We start from the raw sequence: 22,937 nt of genomic DNA, 5'->3' as shown, positions 1-22,937 counted from the left end.
AGGACACCAGGGCATGTAGTTTCAAAGCTTTACTCACAGTCTGTTGTGGTACAGGTGCCCACATCCGTGCCGTGTCCTCCAGGTCAGGAGCTCAGCCAACTTCCAGGCAAGATGAAGTTCTCCTTTCCAACACTCCACCAACATATGTGCCTTTTCTGAACGTCTCCCTCTTAGCGCCTTTTAGTGAAGTACTCACAGTACTGAGTTACACTGGAGTTCCTCCTGTCAGATGTTCCTAAGAATTCTACTTGTACGGCAGACAGCTGTAGCCTGCTTTGGGGACTCCTTCTACCTAGTCCCTGCTCACACATGTTGCTGTTGTGCCCCCTAAGTCTGATGTGGGAATAAAGTGGTCACTACTTCTATTCCTCCGGTGTCTGCTCCAGGACCATTAGTATCCATACAACCTCTGGGACCGGACCCCGGCCTTGCACTGTGAACTTGGGAAGGGTTCTCCTCTAACCCTAATCCTTAGTCCTCCTTTTCTCCTTATGTCCCGTACAATCCTTTCTTTCATATGGAGAATCAGGCTTTCGTGCTAATGTCTCTTCCCTGTGCCATCGGACCCAGATCACTGAGGTCGGCTGCAGCACTTCCTTCATCCATCCTTCTCCGGGGATCTTCTCTCACAGACTGACCTAGTCCTAATAATCTCCCGCTCTCTTGTGCAACTAAACTCCACCCACCTCCCAGCACTCTTCGTGTTCCAAGCAGGGAGCCACCAAAGGGTGCTTTGCTACTCTACTATGTTGTGTGGGATGCAGGTGTTGGAGTGTGGTCGGGTGTCTCCACCTTACCTGAACGGTAGGGTACCACACCTCAGGAGGATGTGCAGTACCTCTGTGGCGACTGAACCCTCAGGGGTGCCACACAACTACTTAGTGCATGTGAATGGACCTTAAGGATTCATTAACATGTCTCCTAACCTCTTTGGATTGCCCACAACTGTAGATCTACAGCTATTCTGGTGTAGATAATTCTACACCAAATTCTCTGTTTAGCTCTATGGATTTAGGTGCAGGTTTTAGTGCAGGATTTTAGCCCCTTGTCTGAATGGCTGGAATCTTCTTTGCATAATGGCAGCATACATTCACATGCAGGGACATAAGTATCTTGGCCCTGGCCCCATAGCAAAGTTTTGAAGGGGCCTGGGCCCCCCTTCCTCCACGATGCCCTGCCCCTTTAGCCACTCCCTCTGCCAACAGCCTGAAATGAAGTTCCAATGCTGAATTAGTGCTGGGAGGAGGGTACACCATGCTCCGGTAGGTGCCTGTCACCTACCGGAGCATGGCAGGGGGTTAATTAATATTCACCACCTGCTGCAACACGCTGCTTTCCTCTTCTTTGATAAAGGACCTGGAATGATGTATGCAATCATGTGATCGCTCATGTCTCAGGATCTGCATCAAAGCAGAGTGAGGAATGCAGCGCAGCAGCAGGCGGTGAGTATTAATTTATCCTTGCCATGCTCCAGTAGGTGACAGGCACCTACCAGAGCATGGTAGATCCAGGGGGACCACTGTTCATGGGCACATTACACCCCTTGGTGGCAGGCCCCCTGACTTCCCGGGGCAGTGACATCCCCTGTCTACATGGTAGGTACGCCACTGCTGCACTGCATGTCATTTTTTTTAACTGTAGATTTTTTCATCAGCATGTGGATGGGATTTAGACATTTACGCTGCATATGACCCCGACCTAATGAACCATTGAGTTAGTATGCTTTTTTTCCCACAAATACTTCTTACATGATTGCTCGTTTTTCCTGATGCAAACCTTTTATTAACATGGAATTCTGCATTTTGCTAGTTTCTGCTGCCGTTAATCCTTTCACAACTTTGAAAATGTCACATTTTTGAAGTGTGGAAGCATTTTACACAGGAATATATCATTTTCCACTGGGACAATACATGTCGTAGAAAAAACTATTGTTTAGCCCCTTCACACCAGATTTTGCTTCAGTTTTACATTTCTGTTATAAAATTAGAAAATCTGAAGCAAAATGTGAGTTTTTAATGTGAGAGATGAACAACGGATGTTTCTGATTAGGAAAATTTATTGTGAATTCATCCCGAAATTCTCTGTCTGCTACTTGTTACTTTTTATTTTGTCTCTCATTATTTCCTGTACTAATACTTTCACTTTTAATTAGGTAGTGGACATAGCCGTATCTTGATATTTGGAACAAGAGACAATCTCTATCTACTGGCCCAAAGTAAAGAGTGGTTTGCTGATGGCATGTTTTCCTCTACACCATCCCTGTTCAAGCAACGTTGTGCAATCCATGTAGTCGACAGCAGCCTTGTTGTTCCTGTAGTGCACGCCTTGCTGACGGACATAACCCGTTCAACATAACAGAGATTGCTACAAGAGCTCAAGAACATGCAACCTGCACTGCAGCCACACAACCTGATTTTGGATTTTGAGCTAGCTGCAATCCAGGCATTTGAGAGTGAATTCCCCAACCTCGAGTAGACTGGTTGCTTCTTCCACCTATCACAGTCAGTTTAGCGTAAAGTTCAAAATGAAGGACTCAAGGTGCAATATCAAGTTGACCATGAATTTGCTCGTTGGATACGCATGATACCTGCCCTTGCCTTTCTACCAACACAGAATGTTGTGCCTTCATATGAAGAGTTAGTGGAAAATCCTGACTTTCCACAAGAAGCCATACCCATTGCCAACTATTTGAAAATACCTATATTGGTCGAATGACTCGTAGAGGACGTCAGGCACCTTTGTTTCCAGTTCAACTTTGGAATATGTATGAATGAACATTAAATGATCAACAGCGAACAAATAATGATGTTGAAGGATGGCACCTTAGCTTTCAAGAAACATGTTGTACTCTTTTCCCAAATATATACTGGTTCACTAACTGTCTGAAACATCAGCAAGAGCTCCACAGTTTAGAAATTATTCATATATATATATTTATAGCAGGAAATCCCACCACTTCAAGAAGCAAAAAATACGCTGCAATTTCAGCAAGGGCTAAACATATTGTGCAAGATTTCAACAATAGAAGCTTGATAGATTATCTGAGAGGCATCGCCAACAGCTTTGAATTTTAGTTGATGGTCACATATTTAGCTGTAAAATAATTCAAACATTAACACCTGCAATTTTTCTTTTCCTCTAACCCTTCCCCCTCATTACCCTTTATGTTTCTTGTTTAACAGTTTTAATTTATACACTTAAAGCGTAACTCTAAACAAAACAAGTTTTGCTATGTTATAGTACCTGTGGCACTGATCTTCTTTTCCAATGGAGACCCCCTTCCAGCATCTTCACTTCTGTGTGAAAAGTCCCATCCAAGTTCCAGCAGCAGGCTCCATGTGGTGCAGGATTTCAGTGGCTACTAAGGAGGTCGTTTCGCCTTAGTAGCAGAACTTGTGGACAGACTCTAGGGGGCGTGGCTAGATGGGTCGTGCAACTGTCAGGCCTCTTTTAGACTAGCGGTTTTGCCGGTGATTATCCAGGACTTTAAAACTGCAGCGGTAATAGCCGGCAAAACCACTAGATTTGCATTGGGCAAATCGAATGCTGTCAATGGGCTCAAATCGTGGGAAAACTGTGCAGCAGAAAGCCGCTCGGTTTTCCATTTTAAAACATGTTCTATCTTCCTGGCGATTACCGCAGCGGTTTTAAACTGCCACGGTAATCGCCAGGAAAACAGCAAGTCTGAAAGAGGCATCAACGTGATCCCTGTGATGTATACAGGGCTGCTGGTTCACAGCCCCCTGCAAAGCTTCCAAACTCCCCATGTGCTCAGTCCTTTACTGGCTTTACACAGGGGGCAAGCCCTCCTCTTGTCCAGGATGAAGCACATGAGGGAAGAGGGAAGGGGAACTTTCCAGAGGGCTGTGAACAAGCAGCCCTGAATGTATCACAGGAAGCCTGAATCCAACCACAATTTCTGCTACCAAGGCGGCCTGACTTCCTTAGTAACCACTGAAATCCTGCAGCACATAGAGCCTGCTGCTGTAACTTAGATGGGACTCTTCACGCAAAACTAAATAAAATTTAGAAAAAAATAATATTAAAAAAAAATAAATAAATAAAGCTGCTGGAAGGGAGTTTCCATTGGAAAAGATCAGTACTACAGGTACTATAACATATCAAAAGTTTTTCTTTTTTTTTTGAGTTACGCTTTAAATATATTGTTCTGCATTGTTGGTTGGTTTGACCAATTGTTAATATTTTTCTGTCTGTTTGTAAAGTTACTTATCTAGAAAACTCAAAGTTTTGGAATAAAAAAAAAAGTAACTTGATCACATTTATACATCTTAGACCCAAAATATGATTAGTGAGAAGTGAACTTGCCAAAGTTCAGTTCTGGCAGTTCCATCCCAAAAACACAAGAAAATCCAGGTTTGCGTTCAGCACCCCCAAACTATCATCTCCATTGAACTCAATGGGTTGGGAGACTCAGAGGAGTGGTGGATCTGTCCACCACATCCTCATCACTGACCAGACAATAAAATACTGTATATATATATATATATATATATATATATATATATATATACACTCACTGGCCACTTTATTAGGTACACCTGTCCAACTGTGTGTTAAGACTTAATTTCTAATCAGCCAATCACATGGCGGCAACTCAGTGCATTTAGGCATGTAGACATGGTCAAGACAATCTCCTGCAGTTCAAACCGAGCATCAGTATGGGGAAGAAAGGTGATTTGAGTGCCTTTGAATGTGGCATGATTGTTGGTGCCAGAAGGGCTGGTCTGAGTTTTTCAGAAACTGCTGATCTACTGGGATTTTCACGCACAACCATCTCTAGGGTTTACAGAGAATGGTCCGAAAAAGAAAAAAAATCCAGTGAGCGGCAGTTCTGTGGCCGGAAATGCCTTGTTGATGCCAGAGGTCAGAGGAGAATGGGCAGACTGGTTCGAGCTGATAGAAAGGCAACAGTGACTCAAATTGCCACCCGTTACAACCAAGGTAGGCAGAAGAGCATCTCTGAACGCACAGTGCGTCGAACTTTGAGGCAGATGGGCTACAGCAGCAGAAGACCACACTGGGTACCACTCCTCTCAGCTAAGAACAGGAAACTGAGGCTACAATTTGCACAAGCTCATCGAAATTGGACAGTAGAAGATTGGAAAAACGTTGCCTGGTCTGATGAGTCTCGATTTCTGCTGCGACATTCGGATGGTAGGGTCAGAATTTGGCGTAAACAACATGAAAGCATGGATCCATCCTGCCTTGTATCAACGGTTCAGGCTGGTGGTGGTGGTGTCATGGTGTGGGGAATTTTTTCTTGGCACTCTTTGGGCCCCTTGGTACCAATTGAGCATCGTTGCAACGCCACAGCCTACCTGAGTATTGTTGCTGACCATGTCCATCCCTTTATGACCACAATGTACCCAACATCTGATGGCTACTTTCAGCAGGATAATGCGCCATGTCATAAAGCTCGAATCATCTCAGATTGGTTTCTTGAACATGACAATGAGTTCACTGTACTCAAATGGCCTCCTCAGTCACCAGATCTCAATCCAATAGAGCATCTTTGGGATGTGGTGGAACGGGAGATTCGCATCAGGGATGTGCAGCCGACAAATCTGCGCCAACTGTGTGATGCCATCATGTCAATATGGTCCAAAATCTCTGAGGAATGCTTCCAGCACCTTGTTGAATCTCTGCCACGAAGAATTGAGGCAGTTCTGAAGGCAAAAGGGGGTCCAACCCGTTACTAGCATGGTGTACCTAATAAAGTGGCCAGTGAGTGTGTATATATATATATATATTGCTGCTTACCCCTTTGCTGAGGTACCGGCAGACGTGGAGGGTCCTCTTCAGTCCTCTTCCATGCACTTCCACATTGTGTGAATATGTCATCGTACCCGAGGGAATCCCTCTCAGGATTCCTAGCTATGGATTCCCTTGGTCAAGAAGACTCTCCACACAGGTCGGGACCTCAGCAAAGGGGAGAGAAGCAATTTTTATTTTCTGGTGAGCAACCTCCTAACATTGCCTGTTTGGGGTTGGTGTGGTTGAACCTGAGCAGGCAATGTTCAATACGAACCCTGAACTTTCCAGATCGGGTTTGCTCATCACTAGATACAGTATGATATGTAATGGATGACAAAAAGAAGCCATTAAGTGTAACACTATTAGTACATGACAGTAAAATGATGGTCGCTTGTCTTAAATCAGGGGTGTCACACTCATATTCACCAAGGGCCTCACCAATTTAACGGTTGACCCCAAAAGGCTGTTTGTTGCTGAAAGACCGGATTCACACAACCAAGTCCCGTCCAGAACATGCATTTCTCTGCATATAGCAGTGCATGCCCCTGTATAAGGCATGCCACGGTGGACCAGGCGCAGTCACATCTTCCCTAGATCTCACTGAAATCATGGAGAGCTATGGCTGCAGCTTCCAGTCACTTGTCCTTGGTGCTGAAAGCTGCTGATAAACAGCTGGTTCAATACAGAATACAACTGGACCCTATTCTTGGCCTAATCTGAGGAATGGGCATCAATAGAAAAAGGGATCTTGAAGTGAGAATACCACTTTATCTGCTGCTCCATTCTTTGGTATACTGGCAGAGTGTTCTGTGAGGGCTAATCTCAAAACCCCCCCTTCTGAAGACCTGATAAAGAGGTTCTGTAGAAGCTGGTTAACCACCACTTTAGTTCAGCAAAACCAATATCTCAGTTCTGCAGAGATGGTTGGTGGGATTAACCCTGTAGTCAGTCAACAGTCCCCCTGCTTCCATACATAGCCTGCATTAATGGGGTATTCTCATGCCGAACAGCAAAATAAGGCAGCATGCTTTCAGCAATCATGTTGCGCTAAGCATGCTGCTGATCTTCCCCTCCTGGTACTTACCTAGATGTCTTCTGCTCATCTTTGCCTGATCTTCTCCTTGCTGTGTGGGCTGGCGATCGCCATGCTGGATCCAGAGGCCACCACGAGTCCTCTCCTTCTTCCTAGCATCCTCTTATTCTGCCTGATCTCATCGCGGCACTGTGCATGTGCAGCAGTGTCTTGGTGACAGGAGAGGCATCCTGCCCCCCTTGATTGACTGATGAATGGGGCAGGAGTGAAGTCATGTTAGTGAGCATCCAGGAGACATTTGGCCTCACTGCCGTGGCATTCATCATGCTTCATGGATCAGTGATCCAGGCAAGATGAAAAGATAGTCGGAAGCAGGAGAAGACGTCACGGGGAACTGCTAGACTGCACTCCCGGATCCAAGGAGCGGCAGCTGTGACAGGTAAGTATGCCAGTTTTTTGTGTTCTAGGGTGATAATACTCCTTTAAGGCCAGCCAGAAGAGACACTGGGTGAGCTGCTGAAAAGGTAGCCACAGAAATCCCCAGGTACAGTATGTTCAGCCCTAGATGTTTTGTTCCCTGCATGTTGACCACAAAAGCTGAGAGTGAAACATCTGGGGTCAAAATGCTAGGGGCAAAACATCAGATGGCGACACATCCAGGGACAAAATGCTGTAGGTGAAACATCCGGGGGCGAAACAGCCAGGAGCGAAATGTGCGGGAGCAAAATGTGCAGGAGCGAATCTTCATAGGGGCGAAATGATAGTGGTGAAATGTGCAGGGGGCGAAATGTACCTGGATCGAAATGTACCTGAGGGGAAAATTGCTGGGGGCGAAACTTCCTATAACCGTATTTTGTATGGAGCATTTTATGGGGCCTATCATGAACTGTATGGAGCATGATATGGGGCTCCTGATTCAATATGGATATTCAAAAACATTTAACCTACTGATGTCTCAATTCATTTTACTTTTATTGGTATCTATTTTTATTTTTGAAATTTATCAGTAGCTGCTGCATATTCCACCCTAGGCTTATACTCGAGTCAATAAGTTTTCCCAGTTTTTTGTGGCAAAATTAGGGGGTCGGCTTATACTCGGGTCGGCTTAAACTTGAGTATATGCGGAAGTAAATTGTAAGTTGATTTTGTATAGCCCATGAATGATGGTATAAATGAACAAATGACCTTTGGCAAAAAAAGAGGTTCCCAATGTGTGTGTGTGTGTGTGTGTGTGTGTGTGTGTGTGTGTATATATATATATATATATATATATATATATATATATATATACACTGCTCAAAAAATATAGGGAACACAAACAGCTTGTTGCAAATTAAATAGTGTTCCCTTTATTTTTTTGAGCAGTACCGTATTTTACGGCGTATAAGACGACCAGGCGTGTAAGATGACCCCCCAACTTTTCCAGTTAAAATAGTAAATCTTCTTAAAAGTCGGGAGATCTTCTTATACGATTGTGTCATCTTATATGCCGGGTGCGGAGCAATCTTCATATGGTGGGGGAGTGGTCCCGATGAAGAAGGGAGGGTGTAAGTGGAGTTATCATCCCCCTTTTACCTCATTGGTGGCAGCGGTGCTGCGGGTCTCTGTGCTGTGGGGATTGGCGGCTCCTCCATCTGCAGTGTGGCGGCTCTGTGCTGGGTGTCGGCGGCGGTGGCTCGTCTTTGTCCAGCATGAGGGCGCTGTGCTGGGGGGCGGCTGCGGTGGCTCTCTGTCCAGCGTCGGGGCTCTGGCATTTCCCCATAGCCCGGAGGCCCAGGCAGCTCCATTGCTGCGATGCGGTGGCCTCCGGGAAAATGGCCGCCGGAGCCCACGCGAGCTCAGATTCAGATCTCGTCTCCGAGATCTCGGGATGAGATCTGAATCTGAGCTCGCGCGGGCTCCGGCGGCCATTTTCCCGGAGGCCACCCCATTGCAGCAATGGAGCTGCCTGGGCCTCCGGGCTATGAGGAAATGTCGGAGGAGCCCCGATGCTGGACAGAGAGCCGCCGCAGCCACCCCCAGCACAGCGCCCCCACACTGGGGAAACAGGAGCTGCCGCTCCCGACCCCCAGCACATAGCTGCCACACTGCTGAAGGAGGAGCCGCCGCACCACTGCCACCAATGAGGTAAAAGGGGATGAAAACACCACCTACACCCTCCCTTCTTCATCGGGACCACTCCCCCGCCATATGCACTCAGTGTATAAGACGACACCCGGCTTATAAGACGACCCCCGACTTTTAAGCAGATTTTCAGGGGTTAAAAAGTCGTCTTATACGCTGGAAAATACGGTATATATATATATATATATATATATATATATATATTTATAATATGTGTATGTTTCAATCATAATGCAAAAAATTACAAACTCTAATGAACTAAATGCTCAAAGCCAAAGTAGGTATATTATTACTATTTCTATTACTCACACACATCTTTAGGATAGGACAGCCAGATAAATCAAGGCATAAAAAGCTGGGCAAATGGAATACTTAAATAGTCAATGCAAGAGATGTTAAATGCCTAATAGTAAAGTGCTTAAGTCTTCTTTCACACGTCCATTTATTTCCAGTACTGGAGATATCCATGTCCATGTGTCCGGGTGTGTACTACGTGTGGCACAAGTGTAGCATCCATGTGCCAACCGTGTGCCGCATCAGTACCACACGGACAGCCACCGGGGAAGAAGCGCTACAGTAAGCGTTGTTCCCCGGCGGCAGGTGCAGAAGCCGGCTGTAATCATTCTCCTCTGTTCGCTGGCAGAGCAGGGGAGAATGAGAGCCGTCTTCAGCACCTAGTGCAGGGGAACAGCGCTTACTGTAGCGCTTCTTCCCCAGTGCCAATGCGTGACACACCGAGGACATCAATGTGTGTTCTCCGTGTGCATTTGTGCTGGATGTTTCTCCGTCCGTGCTGACGGCAAAAAATGGCATGTCAGCCTGCTTTGCCCATGGACACACGGTCTGTGGAAACACACTGACATGTGCATAGACCAATTTAAAATGAATAGGTCTATGTGAGTTCATGTCTCCGGTACTTGTGAAAACTGTCACCACACATACTGGAGACACGGACATGTGAAAGAGGCCTAATAGTGAATCTATTTATATAATTGCCCTGTAATGTTTTCATTTCCAGTTCTGTCCAGATGTCACCGTATCCCAGAATTCCAAGCAGAGGAAGTTCACTGACCGCCATATTGGGACACCCAAGTGATGGGTGTCTCAATATGGAAACTGCTGCTGGCACCAACCTATTGCGTGGTACCACCAGCGGAACACCGTCGCACCACACAAACACACACACTCTATACACCGTATGCATCTCATACACTCATGCAGCCTCTTGGAACACCGTCACACTGCACCTGCGCGAATTCTGCGCAGGTGCAGTGAATCATTCGGCTGATCCCAGTGGCAGATGTGCGATGTGTCTACAGGCAGAGGAAGTCGGTCACATTAAAGGGGTTTTCCCACGAATGAAAGATCATTTTAAAAATTGTCTGTGTCTGACCGTGTACGGAGCATACCACATCTCCTGGGCAGGGGAGGAAGCAAAAGACAATACTGACATTACAGCAGGGGATCACAGAAGATTCATTTTGTGAGGTAAAATATTTCACTGACTGTTTTTAAACAATATTTTACCTCATAAAATGTATCCTCTGCAATCTCCTGCTGTAATGTCAGTACTGTCTTTTGCTTCCTCCCCTGCCCAGGTACTGTGGTATGTTTTTTACATGGTCAGACACAGGGGTGAGAGACACAGAGCACAGGGGGGAGACAGCTCAAACGGGACAGCACATGAGGGGAGAACACAGCACAGGAAGGAGAGAGACAGCAGACTAGGGGGATAGCACATGGGGTAGACAGGTCAAAGAAGAAAGCACAGACAGAAGTCAGCACATGGGGAAAAAGAGAGTGGATAGGCGGGTGAGCACATGGGGGGAGAGATTCTCAACGCTGCAAAGCCTGCCCCCATCGTGACATTACTGCACTTCCAATGCGATAGCACCAGGCCTCCATCTAGTACTATATAGAACACTGGTGCAGTCAATTATATAATCTGGCACTGGGAAAAGTCTTATCCATCATGCGACTATGTCCCAAAGAGTATTTCGCGTTTTAGCTTCCTCTCTAATATTATAATATTTATTTACAAATTAATTTCCAACGTTACAATAGTTTTAAATTTTTTGCCTGGTCCAAGAAGTGTCTGGAACAATGATTAATTTCTTTCTCTGATTTTAACTTTTTGTCTTATCTGCGTACATTTAATTTAAGTGAATAATGCATTGCTGGAGTAAAGTGATTAATTTACCGGATTTCATTTTTTCCCATTTTAATTAATAGTTTTTGGATGCCAGCGTACAAAAACCTAATTTTTTCCTTGTATAATTGAAAATGTCAAATATGCCTATAATTTCATTTTGTTCAAGAAATCTTTGTAGCTTTTATTGCATTATGTTTGATGGTAACATTTCTGTAATTGTCCTTACATTGTACGGACATACAGACTTATCTTCCACCTCCCGATAACTATATTTACACTAGTGTTGAGTGAATCTCCTCAAATTTGATTGTCCAGATCCACACAAATTTGGCCAGGAAATTAGATTAACTTATAATATATTTGTGGCAAATCCAATGTTCGTTTAAGTTCTTAGGTCAGTGAACAACCCCAGATTCGAATTTGCCTAAAACCACCAGTTTTGGTAAATTCTTGATTTGCTCGTCATCTCTAATTTGCACCTTCATTCTACTAGTCAGTTTTTCAACCACCAAAATCTAATGGTTGAAAAGTTATGAGGATTCAGGAGTCTGCAGTGGGGCTTCATTTTTATGTCATTGTCTCTTTTTTTTATTTTTATTTTTTTCAGTGAAAAAAGCAGCTTTAGTACTTCCTATTACTGCATACATGGCGCTTGTTCAATGGTATGTGTACAGCGATTAGGAAGGCAGATGCAGTAATAAACCATTTTTGTTTGCTCTATGGGGAGTCTGGCTGTGTCTGACAGCCGACTCCCTGCTCCCGCAGCTGCAGATTTTAGAATGTCACTGTGGAGTAGAATGCAGACTTCCTTGTGGGTGGTTAGGAGGTAGTTAATGATACATTTTTATTTTTAACTCTAATTAAAAAAAAAACAAAAAAACTTTACAGTGAATGTTTACCAAAAACATTTTATTTTCCTGTGAAAAAATATGGTTACTTTACTTCTTATCCTTTTGTAGCAGTCAGAACTATGCTTTTCTAATACAAAAATCAAATCCTTATGATTTAACACATAGCATTTTGACTACTTTTAGCTACCACAAGATTGAACATAGGGGTTTACTGCATAGTTTATTGAGTTTAATGTGCAGACTCTGAACGTTTGCTACCTTTTTGCCTGACCTGAAAAGATCTTTTTCACTGTATATAGATTAGCCAATTGCAGTGCCAGATACCTTAAAAACTTAAGTTTGAGAAACTCCCATACTGTTTGCATATGGCTAGTCAATTGTCTGAATGAAAAGTGTCTGTTAAATTTTCGCTCAGCCGCTCCTAAGATCTTTTGAATCACATGGATGGTGCTTTAACCTTAGAGTCTTATGGTTTGCAAGATAGAGCCAAAATCTGGAGAGTTTGTCTTTGTGTGGGCATCGGCATCATTTTTGTTCTTTGTATACACCTGCAGCCTGATAAATGGTGAATCTGATGGGGAGCTGGAAATTAGTGTATGTGCAGACTAAAATGATTACACTGTCCATAGAAGGGCAAGCACACAGATTTGGACCGAGTAAGGCTACATTACACATCTGTTTCTGTTTTTACATCCATGTAAAATGAATTGCTTTTCACATGTTTGTCATCCATTTTACCGCTGTTTTTATCTGTGTTGGATCCATTTTTTTCTCCTCCCTTTTTAAAAAATGAAGACAGGTGAACTGAACTTTTTTATCCATTGACTCTTATAAATGGATCAGCTAAAACCTGATGAAGCCCGTCTGGAACTCTAAAGTAAAAATAATGTCTTTCATTTTTCATGTTTTTTTTTGTAATGGATCATCATATCCATTAATGGTTAAATCCGCAAAACAGGTCAGAATAGGGCATGCTCTGAGTCTAAGATCAGACACACGGATCCATTTTAAAAAGAAATGTGTGCATGCAGTAAAGACGGGCACTGAGACTGTACAACGGATGTGTGAATGCAGGGTAAGATTTTTTTTATCCATTATTAACAGTTAATGGATAAAAAAAGTTCAGTCAGACTACCTCTTTTGGTTTTTAAAAATGGGTAAGGAAAAATGGATGATACATGAAGGAAAATGGTAGTAACACTGTTGTCAGCACCCCTGCATCATTCCCCTTCCCCCTCCAGGCAGGGACACTGGCATACTCACTGCTCTGGCCCCACAGGATGGTACCCTTCTGCTGGTATGTCTTCTGCTTGTGCACACCACACTTCCTGGCAGTGTGCCTAGTGTGCGCAAGCGAGTGCTCCCCCGTTCATAAAGGGACAGCGCTTGCACATAATAAAATGCTCCCAGCCAGTAGCTGGGAGACATTTAGTATCAGAGTACACCTGTAAGATGGCTACCAACCAATTGCTGGGAGTCATCCTGTGTGTATTGTTGCCAAAGCAAGAATATTCATTAGTGTGTAGATTCCCCTACTAGTGAGTTGTGAGGTCCCCTGGTCCTGGTTCGGCCAGCACCCTGAACCTGGTCTGTGTGCGGCCAGTTCCTCAACCTTTTCCACTGGTGCTTGTGTGGCCAGTTCCTCAACCTGCTCCCCTGGTCCGTGTGCGGCCAGAGCCTTTACCTGCCCCCCTAGTTTGTGTTTGGCCAGTACTTGAAACCTCATCTCCCAGTCTGTTTCTATCCGGCCGGCCAGAACCAGTCTCCAAATCAGTCCAGTCTGAATGTAGCCCAAATCCATGACAGTAACCATCCTGTAGAGGAGCCAGAATTTACTAGTCTGAATGGAGCCCTAGTCCTTAAACCGTGTAAGCGAACTTGACCCCTGGAGCCAGCAGCTGCAGTATCGGGCTCTGCCTAGGAGTAGTACCTGGTGGCTACCTTCAGCCCCATCTTTCTCCACCATCAGAAGCTCCAGTGAACATCAGGTAGCCACTTAGCTATGCTCCTGCCTTGGCAAGCCCGGTCCTGGTGCACAGTGGGTCCACAAATCCATGTGCGCCACCATTGAATGTAACAATGGTTAGGTTTACACAGATTTAGAAAAATGGAAACGTATGTGTGAATGCAGCCTAAAGCCTCAAAGAAAGGTACCAGTGTCATCAGAGTTTTGGCTTTGAGTGTCATCAGAGTTTGGTCAGTATGTCATTAGTGTCTCACCAGTGTTTTTCACATATGGCTAAATATATAAATACCAAAGTGTCTCCCATTCTTTGCAATGTTAAACACGGACAGCACATGGATGGCACTCTGATGCCATCCATGTGCTGTACGTTTTTTTCATAGACCCAGACTTGTATTGGCCTTTTTCGTCTTGCACCAACACGCCGATAGACTGTAATGAATATTTGTTGTATGCATGAAAAACTCAGAACATGTACGTGCAGCATGGATGTCTGAATGAGGAATAAGTGTGAGCTTTAGGACTGTGGTTGAGGTTAAAGTGTTATCTTTGTTAGTCAAAAGAAAGGGGATAATCACAGATTGAACATAAGCAACACATTAATTATCAGGATATGCTTCTCGGGCCCTTGAGTGCTCATTTGCATTCAGAGTAGGAGTTTTTCTTTTTTAATATTTATGGACCTTATGCTATGCAGCAATATATTAATATCTATAAATTTAGGATAATGTTTTCAAGTTAGTCAAGGTAGTGGCTAAAAAAAGGGAAAATATGGTATCCAAGGGTGGACATTAATTTTAATGTGAAGAGAAATTGACTCTGTAGAATTATTTCTGGATTTATTTTATCAGCAGTAAACTAGTGGTTTCAGCAGGATTATCATCTAAAAGTTTCTATGGTAGACATGAGCCTGGAGGTAAAATATATCTGGTACAGGTGTGCCTTGCAGAGCTGACTTATACTGTATCCACAAACCTGTTTTTGAGATCTGATCTCACATTCTCTTAAGTGCTGTTGCTTGGCAACCTCCACATAAACTCCTATCTTATGCGATTGTGTTACAATATTTCTATAGTACTGAAGAATAAGTCCCACCAGGGTTCTCATATCCATGCATGAACCTTCGAGTTATGTGCCTTCCTTCTCTGTCACCATATTATGTCCTAGAATTACTACTGACACATCACACAGCATCTCAGAAATAATCTTAGATCATTCTCTTCTTCATGCAATTCATATATGATTATTTATATTCCTTCCTATTTCTTAAAACTTTTAGTTTAAATAAGGAATTCATTATGTTATCATACATGAGGAAATGCTCCTCATACCAAAATCCACAACAAAAAGATTTAAAGGGAACCTGTCACCACATTTGCCTAACTAAACTGTTAATCTGGGCATGAAGTTTATAGACTGCTGCTGAGGAGAGTGATACCTGTTATGAATGGGTCACCGAGGAGGAAAAAACAAAACAAGCTAAGTCACAGAAAGCCAGAGAGGTTGGTAACTATGCAGATTGCAGATCCCTGATCCTAACCACACAATTAGCAGCAGCCATGGAGCGTTCCTACGATGATCCTAGACGCTTCGTCACAGTCGGAGGACTAAATAAGCCTAAAGCAAGAAAAGGGGAAAACTAACTGCCCCAGAGCAGACCCCAAAGGAAAGACAGCCCCCACACATGTATTGATGGTGAAACAAGATGAGAACACAAACACAGGCAGGAAAATAGGCTGAGCAAACGATGGGGCCCAAACTAACTAGAAAGGATAGGAAAGGAAAGACACTGTCTGCAATCTGCCAAAAACCCTACAAAAATAATGTCCAACACTTCTGATAACAAAAGTAACCCTGAAGTCACTAGACTTCTCCCACTATATCAGCACTCTGAAATATTCTGAGACAGAGCAAAAAGAGGCCAATCTAATAAGGGACAAAAAGCAAATTGGCAAATACAGATAAATAAGAGTGGAAATTCAGCACAGCCCCAGCCGGGGCTGGCTGACCACACAAAAAACTGAATAGACCAACAAAATCAAGTGTGAACATGAGCAGAAAAACTTAGCTTGAGATGACTGGAACAGAGCTGAGAACCAAGACCTGACAAGCCAGAAGGAATCACCAGCACCAAAATAGGGCGTCGGCTGTCTTAAATCCAGTCTGAGATTCCTGAGGTCCAATCGTCATCCTCCTTATCAGATGGCGAGATCTCCACTGATTAAATCAGCCTCACTACCTCCTGTTACCACCAGAGGGAGCCTGGAAGGAGAACTCACAACTGGTAAACCAGAAAATGACCTCACAACAGATACCTGTGTGCCTCATATCAGATGTTGTTGAGAAATCATCTTTTATCACTTTATATAAATGACCTCTTCCAGGCTCTGGGGAGGACGCTGCCTGGAAGATTACTCTGACTCCAGAGATTATTTTACATGAAGGGGAGTTACCAGTGTAATGGTTGCTCTCTGCTCTCCTGATAACTGACACATCTGCAGGTTCCTCTAAGATTCAGCTTCCATCTCACAGGCAGACAGGGTTGCAATATTTTTGCCATACAACAGAGTTCAGACAGAAGCAAGAAATGTGTTTGCAAGAATACAAAATTTAATTTCTCCTGTTCTATGTTAGTTACTTGTCTCACACTGGTAACTCTCCCTTCATGCAGTAATCTCTAGGGGCAGAGTTATCTCCAGACACCTTCCTCCCCAGAGCCTGGAAGAGGACATTTGTATAAAAAGATAAAATGATTTCTCAACAACAAGGCATCTAATCTGAGACATACAGGTAAGATTATCCTCCAGCAGTACATAACCTGTATGCCAAAATTAATAGTTTAGATGGGTTAATTGTGGTGACAGACTTTTAGGGTTGGCGGATCGCTCTAAATAAAATATAAAAATAAAGTGTAATCGAAACCCAGGTCCACTGTGCAGAGATGTTACCTGCTGCTATTGTGAACAATGACAGAACCCAACAGCGAGTGTTCACCTAAAACACACTGTGCTAACGCCACACAGTGTGATCGGAACACTGAGTACCAAGCTCTGTTACTTCACAGAGAGGTACAGCACCAAGTATGCGAAGTACTACACCTTGTTAACTTCACAGGGAAGTTAGCACGAAGATTAAACTGGCTGTACAAGAAAACTGTGCTAACCGCACACACGAATGAAGCAGATGCTGAACCAAGATAAAGAACTCTCATGACACTAGGTACGATACCCCGTCGCCTTCCCAGAAAAGTTTAACTTAGGGGTTGTGCTTGCTCTGTAACTGAACTGTGCTAACCACACACATGAGCGAAACAGATGCTAAGCCAAGCAGAGAGTTCCCCAGTCCTGATACTACTGAACCTGTACCTGACCGGTACCCTAAACATGTAGCTGAATAGAGACTCAGGTGTTGAGCCATGGGATCGAAACCACATAAACGTGCAACCTGCCTGCCAACGTGTATAGTCTCAGAACATAGATGGACACACGTAAACGTGCAGACGGAGTGATAGGGTAACCACCCACAAACACCAAAACCAAATGACACTAGCACGCCTGCGTATGACGCCGAGAGCCTTTTATACACTAGGCGCCACCCCAAACACTCATGCCCAGTTGGCTGAGACATCGCCGGCCAGCCAATCCGAAAATGCCACCTCACCAGAGCAGCTGACGTCTGACCACCAATGAGAAGACGCCACATCACGGACATTATCAGTAAGGTGATCTCTGGATTTAGACTCCAGAGCGCAAGGCTGCACCTGAATATTACTGGTTACCCTAGACTTGGCTGGAGAGCCAGCAGCAGTAACCAAACGCATACTACGAGCCTGAGCAAGACTCTGGGACTGACGTCTGTGCTAAGCTGCAATCACAGCGGCCGGACCTGAATGGGGGACCACAGTACCAGATAATACTGGGGATCTACCCTGCGCAGCAGGAGAATCCTAACACAGACTCTCTTTAAGCAGGGCTGGCACACAGCTTTTGCAAAGTTTGTTATAGCATTATCATTGACATTTCACATTTTTTTTCCAAAACACTGTGGCCAGGTGTAACTTTAAAGGGAACCTGTCACCAAGCTTTTCCAATATAAAGAAACGCCACCACCTTTAAGCCTTTTGTTATCGCATTGTGATATGTTGTTTATATGTCCCTAATCCCATCTGCAAGGCACAAAAAAGACCTTTTATTTTGCTCACAGACGGCGCGGTCCAGTCTGATGGATGTCTGTGGTCTTGAACCGGAGTGTCCTCTCTTTTTACGATTACCGTCCACGTTCACTGGATCATGTAGATAACACGTCTTATGTCATCCACACCCTTCTGGACAGGTGTATTTCTCTCTGATTTACAGAGAGCAAAGCAAAGTATTGTAGTGCGTATGCGCCACCTTTACCTACAAGTCATCGGCGCACTTTGAACTTTTCTGGTGCATGGGCACTACAGTACTTTGCTCTGCCCTCGGCAGGGCAGAGAGAAATGTGCCTGAGCAGGAGCGCGAATCGGGGGAACACTGTGTGGATGATGTAGGATGCCTCATGCACACGAATCAGGGAAGTAGGACGATGATTGTAAGAAGAGAGGAGGAGACGGATCAAGACCATGCGATCTGTGAGAATAATAAAAGTTTTTTTTCATTCTTGCAGAAGGGGATTGGGGACAGACATACAACATATTAGAATGCTAAGAAAGAGGGCTTAAAGGTGGTGGCATTAGGTTATATTGGGAAAACCTGGTTACAGGTTCCCTTTAAAATCTATTTCCCGTAGTTGAAAAGTCTACATATGTTTTTGTTTGTCATGTTTCTTTTATAAGCAGCTTGTACTAGTTATGACATTTTTCATGGCTCTGCTCCCTTAGGCTTCTCCATGAAATAGCAATAATGTTAAAAAAAAACAACAAAAGGCACTTGTAAAACAAACTCCATGAAAAACCCTTAAAATCCATGGTGTTTTTTCACAAGCATTTGAAAATTGACTGTAGTATCCTCTAAGAGAGTTAATCATACAACTAGGCTGGTCAAGGTCAGGCTGAATCAGAGTTTTAAAACAAGATTCAATGGGTAAAGTTTCTACTTGTGAAGAATGCCAAGCTCAGCAAAGAGAGACTTACAGGCCAGGCAATGTACTCAGGGATGTGGTGGCTCTATAGTATCACATGTTGAAAGCAGACCACCTACATTCAGCCAAACCGCAGACTTCACCAAAAGAAACTGTTGTGTGCAAAATAGTACCAATGAAAATGTCAACTAACCATGCAAAAAAAAGCAAACCCTCACAAGCTGTATTACTGAAAAAATAAAAAAAGTGGATGTAACAATATAGCAACACAAAACATGTTTTTATTTTTAAATATAAACACAATACGCCGGCGCTCCTACTAGTGCAAACTAAAGCTGCAGGTGCTTTGGCCGCCTCTGTGCTAATGGCTGGCAGTAGTAATAATTACAAAAACAAAGAGGGTACCACGCTAAAGTTGCTACTGCATGGATTAGAAATGCCTACTTACAGTAACTGATCAAAAAACAATGGCTGAAAAAATATTGACAATGCGGCGTATATATGGTAAGGTGCCTGCCTACCTTAGGATGAATTGGTGCTCCAGCAAGGAAATGACAATGAGGTAGTTTGGAGGATCATGCTGGGTAAATTGCTGAGTTGCTGACCCACGAAAATGACTGCAACAGGAGAATCCTGGGCACTGGAGCAGGGAGATGTGAACTGAGCTGTTCACCGGTAATCGCACAGGACCACACCGACACGTGAGGTGTAGTAAGTGCACCGGGTGAAGGGAGGCTGGGGACCGGAGAGCGTCCTCCCCTGAGTGGAACCCACCTAGCCCTCACCAAGGACTGGATGCACGCGGCGTGCACCGGCCGGGAGACGCCGCTGGCAGTGTCGGAGTGTGGGGGGGCGTGGTCTGTCTGGGTGACGTCACCTAGAGCAGAGTGCTGGAGCACCAATTCATCCTAAGGTAGGCAGGCATCTTACCATTTTTACACCGCATTGTCAATATTTTTTCAGCCATTGTTTTTCGATCAGTTACTGAAAGTAGGTATTTGTAATCCATGCAGTAGCAACTTTAGCGCGGTGCCCTCTTTGTTTTTGTAATGTTTTTATTTTTGTTTACAGTGCAAAAGTAGAAATACACTAAATGGTTAAAGAACAAAAAGTAATCTGCACAGACACAATTTTTCGGGAGTTATGAACCGATCCTTTCCGGGGATCTCAGGTGCCAACCCATGAGAAATTAACAGTGACTTGTCCGTATCCAAAGAAAAAGATAGGGTGGCACTCACCGTCCCATTAAAAAAGTCCTTTATTCGGATACCTCATTAAAACACAGCGGCAGGAGAGTTCTTAGTGGAGAACATCAGGATGGATTCAGTAATGTGGGTTTTGGTGCATCTTTTTAGCTAAAGACAGAAGTGTCTCTAAAAATGTAAAAAATAATCCAAAGGAAAGATTGATAAATTTATTTAACCTTTAACATTTTAAGTTTGCATTTTAACTCATGTTTGGCTCCAAAAAATTGCTACACAAGAGTAACTGTATAATTCCAGCCTGAGGCTGGGTTCACATATATCTGGTGCATCAGGCTCAGTTTTTTAAATTTAATGCCACTCAACTGATCACAACTGATACACAACAAATCCCACATATCACATAGTAGGAAAAAGAAGAGATCCCACAATATAATATAATAAACAAGGTGTATACTTTATTGAAAAAATCACTAAAACCAGCGTGAAATAGCAGCAAGATTGCCATGAAGAGGACACACCTCAAAGGCCTTTATAGGGACTATATATTCATGCAGTATGGCATATAAACATACAATTAACATGTGATTACATAAGAAAAATTTAAAATATGCAGTGCTTTGTTATAGTGAATGCATAAATATGGGCTCTACAATAGAGTAATCCCCAGACACAGTGACTGTAGCGAACACCATAAAAGCCCATGCTGCAAAGAGAGATATACCATACAATTGCTAATGAAGTTCTAATAATGCCAGGGAACTCAGCTCCATAGTAACCGCCTAATGAAACTGGTATACAATAAACCGTGTGAAAAGTAAAGGAGCAGAGTAAATGAATATATCTACCTGTGGCAGAGCGGTGTCCCCACACCCCGACGCGCGTTTCGCCACCTGCTTCTTCCGGGGGGGTGTCTATCGGCAGGGTAACCATGTTTTTAAATCCCAAGTGGCCAATCATAGGGAAACGGCATTGGTAAGGGGCGGGGTCTATCAGTATAGTCGGCGTCATGCGCACCCGCCCCTCACCCCGCATCTGCTTCCTGCCGGCACTCAATGACATGGCAGCCACAAGGGCTGCGCATCAGTGTGTGAGCGTCATTGGAAACATCGGAGTGAAAGTGGATGCGCATGCGCACTACTGATTACCTCGGCCCAGAGTGAATGAAGCCATAAACAAAATCGCTCATATACCCATCGAAAAACACATAAACACAGAGCATATAAATAGATAAAGAAAAGAACAGGGGGGCCTCCGAATCAGTATGGTATATCTCTAGTAAGCAGATGGAACACAAAAAACCCCTTTACAACAAAAGATAAATACGTTCCTATCTATATGTATAGTTTCCCTAAAAAAAGGGGGGAACAAAAACAGAGGCAAGGGACATACAACAAAAAATGTGACAACATGTATTATGTGAAAATTCAAATCCTCATATTAATAACAATATGAATACATCAAGTGACCTTAATAACAAATATGGAAAGTCGCCATCAATTCACAATCATAGGTGTATATAGAAGACAAATGAAGTGATAGTGCTATCCTTACAAATATAAGGACTATAAAAGGACCCAAAAAGGCCATAAATAGGGGGGGTAGTATTCTCCAAATAAGGAGCTCTAAAGTGACAGTGCTATACTCAAGTGACAAGACTATGCTCATAAATTACAACTAGTGTAAATAATACATTAACAATGACAAACATGCATGAAAAAATAGACATATACACTAACAATGATACAAGAGACAAATACAGGATAAGGCAATATATACGATAACGATAAAGGCTTCTTCATTCAACTCCATGCTTGCATCCAAAGACGACCCCGACATAATAATCACAGGAAAATTCTCAAGAGGGCCTAAATAAAACTTTGCCAATTTCTAAGGGCAAAGAGAATCTGTTCGGATCCCTTTCTATTTGAAAAACAAAGTCAGGAGCTCACTATGAGATTTAAGGACAGAGGATATAGTCGCAGAATGATCCAGAGAGGGTATAAACGAGCTTCAACCACTCCTAGGAATGAACTACTGTTTGGTGGGAAAAGGAAATTGATAGAAGTTAACACACAGGTACGTTTTATATCAACGCTTAATGGCCAGTGGCAGAATGTACAGGAGATTATCCTACGACATTGGAACATCTTATTATCGGATCCTATCTTAAAACAGATTTTACCGGAGACACCTCAATGTGTGGCTCGGCGTTCAGCCAATTTTAAGGACCTTTTGGTCCATAGTCAGTATAATGCCGGTAAATTAAGAAATGGGAAAGTATCTAATCCAGGGTTTTTTCCATGTGGCCTGTGTAAGGCGTGTTTAAATCTCACCAAGAGTAAAACCTTTAAAAATGCTGATGGATCCAGGGTTTTCCATATTTGGAAACATCTTACATGCACATCCAAGGGGGTAATATACCATGCGAATGCCCATGCGGGAAAGTATATGTGGGACTTACCACAAGAGAATTCAAACTGCGAGTAAGAGAACATGTTCTCGATATTGAAAAAGCGGCCACGGTAGAAGATATCACTTCTTTAAAAAGCATACCAAGACATTTTAAGGCATATCATGATTGTAATCCTCGGGGGTTACGTTTGAAGGCGATTGATCAATGGGATTTGGGCTTTAGAGGAGGAAATTTAAGTAAGGCTCTAGCCCAATTGGAATGCCGGTGGATTTACCGCTTAGGCACCCTTAGTCCTATGGGCTTGAATGAGAGTATGGGTTTTTCTTCCTTTTTGTAGAGGCTTTTCCTTTTTATGGCGGG

The 22,937-nt window shown here is 43.6% G+C and overlaps 1 long non-coding RNA gene across 1 annotated transcript in view; it reads right to left on the bottom strand.

Moving 5' to 3' along the window:
* LOC141094478 (uncharacterized) overlaps positions 1–19,801 on the bottom strand; it is a 43,788-nt gene extending 23,987 nt beyond the window's left edge. The window contains exon 1 of the long non-coding RNA XR_012233084.1: positions 19,481–19,801. This is a non-coding gene — a long non-coding RNA (uncharacterized lncRNA). The remainder of the gene's footprint in view (positions 1–19,480) is intronic.
* Between the last annotated feature and the right edge of the window lie 3,136 nt (positions 19,802–22,937).

Source organism: Dendrobates tinctorius, unplaced genomic scaffold (assembly GCF_039654945.1).
Source record: "Dendrobates tinctorius isolate UK_male_01 unplaced genomic scaffold, ASM3965494v1 ptg000064l, whole genome shotgun sequence".
Lineage (NCBI taxonomy): Eukaryota > Metazoa > Chordata > Amphibia > Anura > Dendrobatidae > Dendrobates > Dendrobates tinctorius.
Note: the sequence above shows the minus strand (reverse complement) of the source record. Positions and strands in the feature narration are given on the sequence as shown.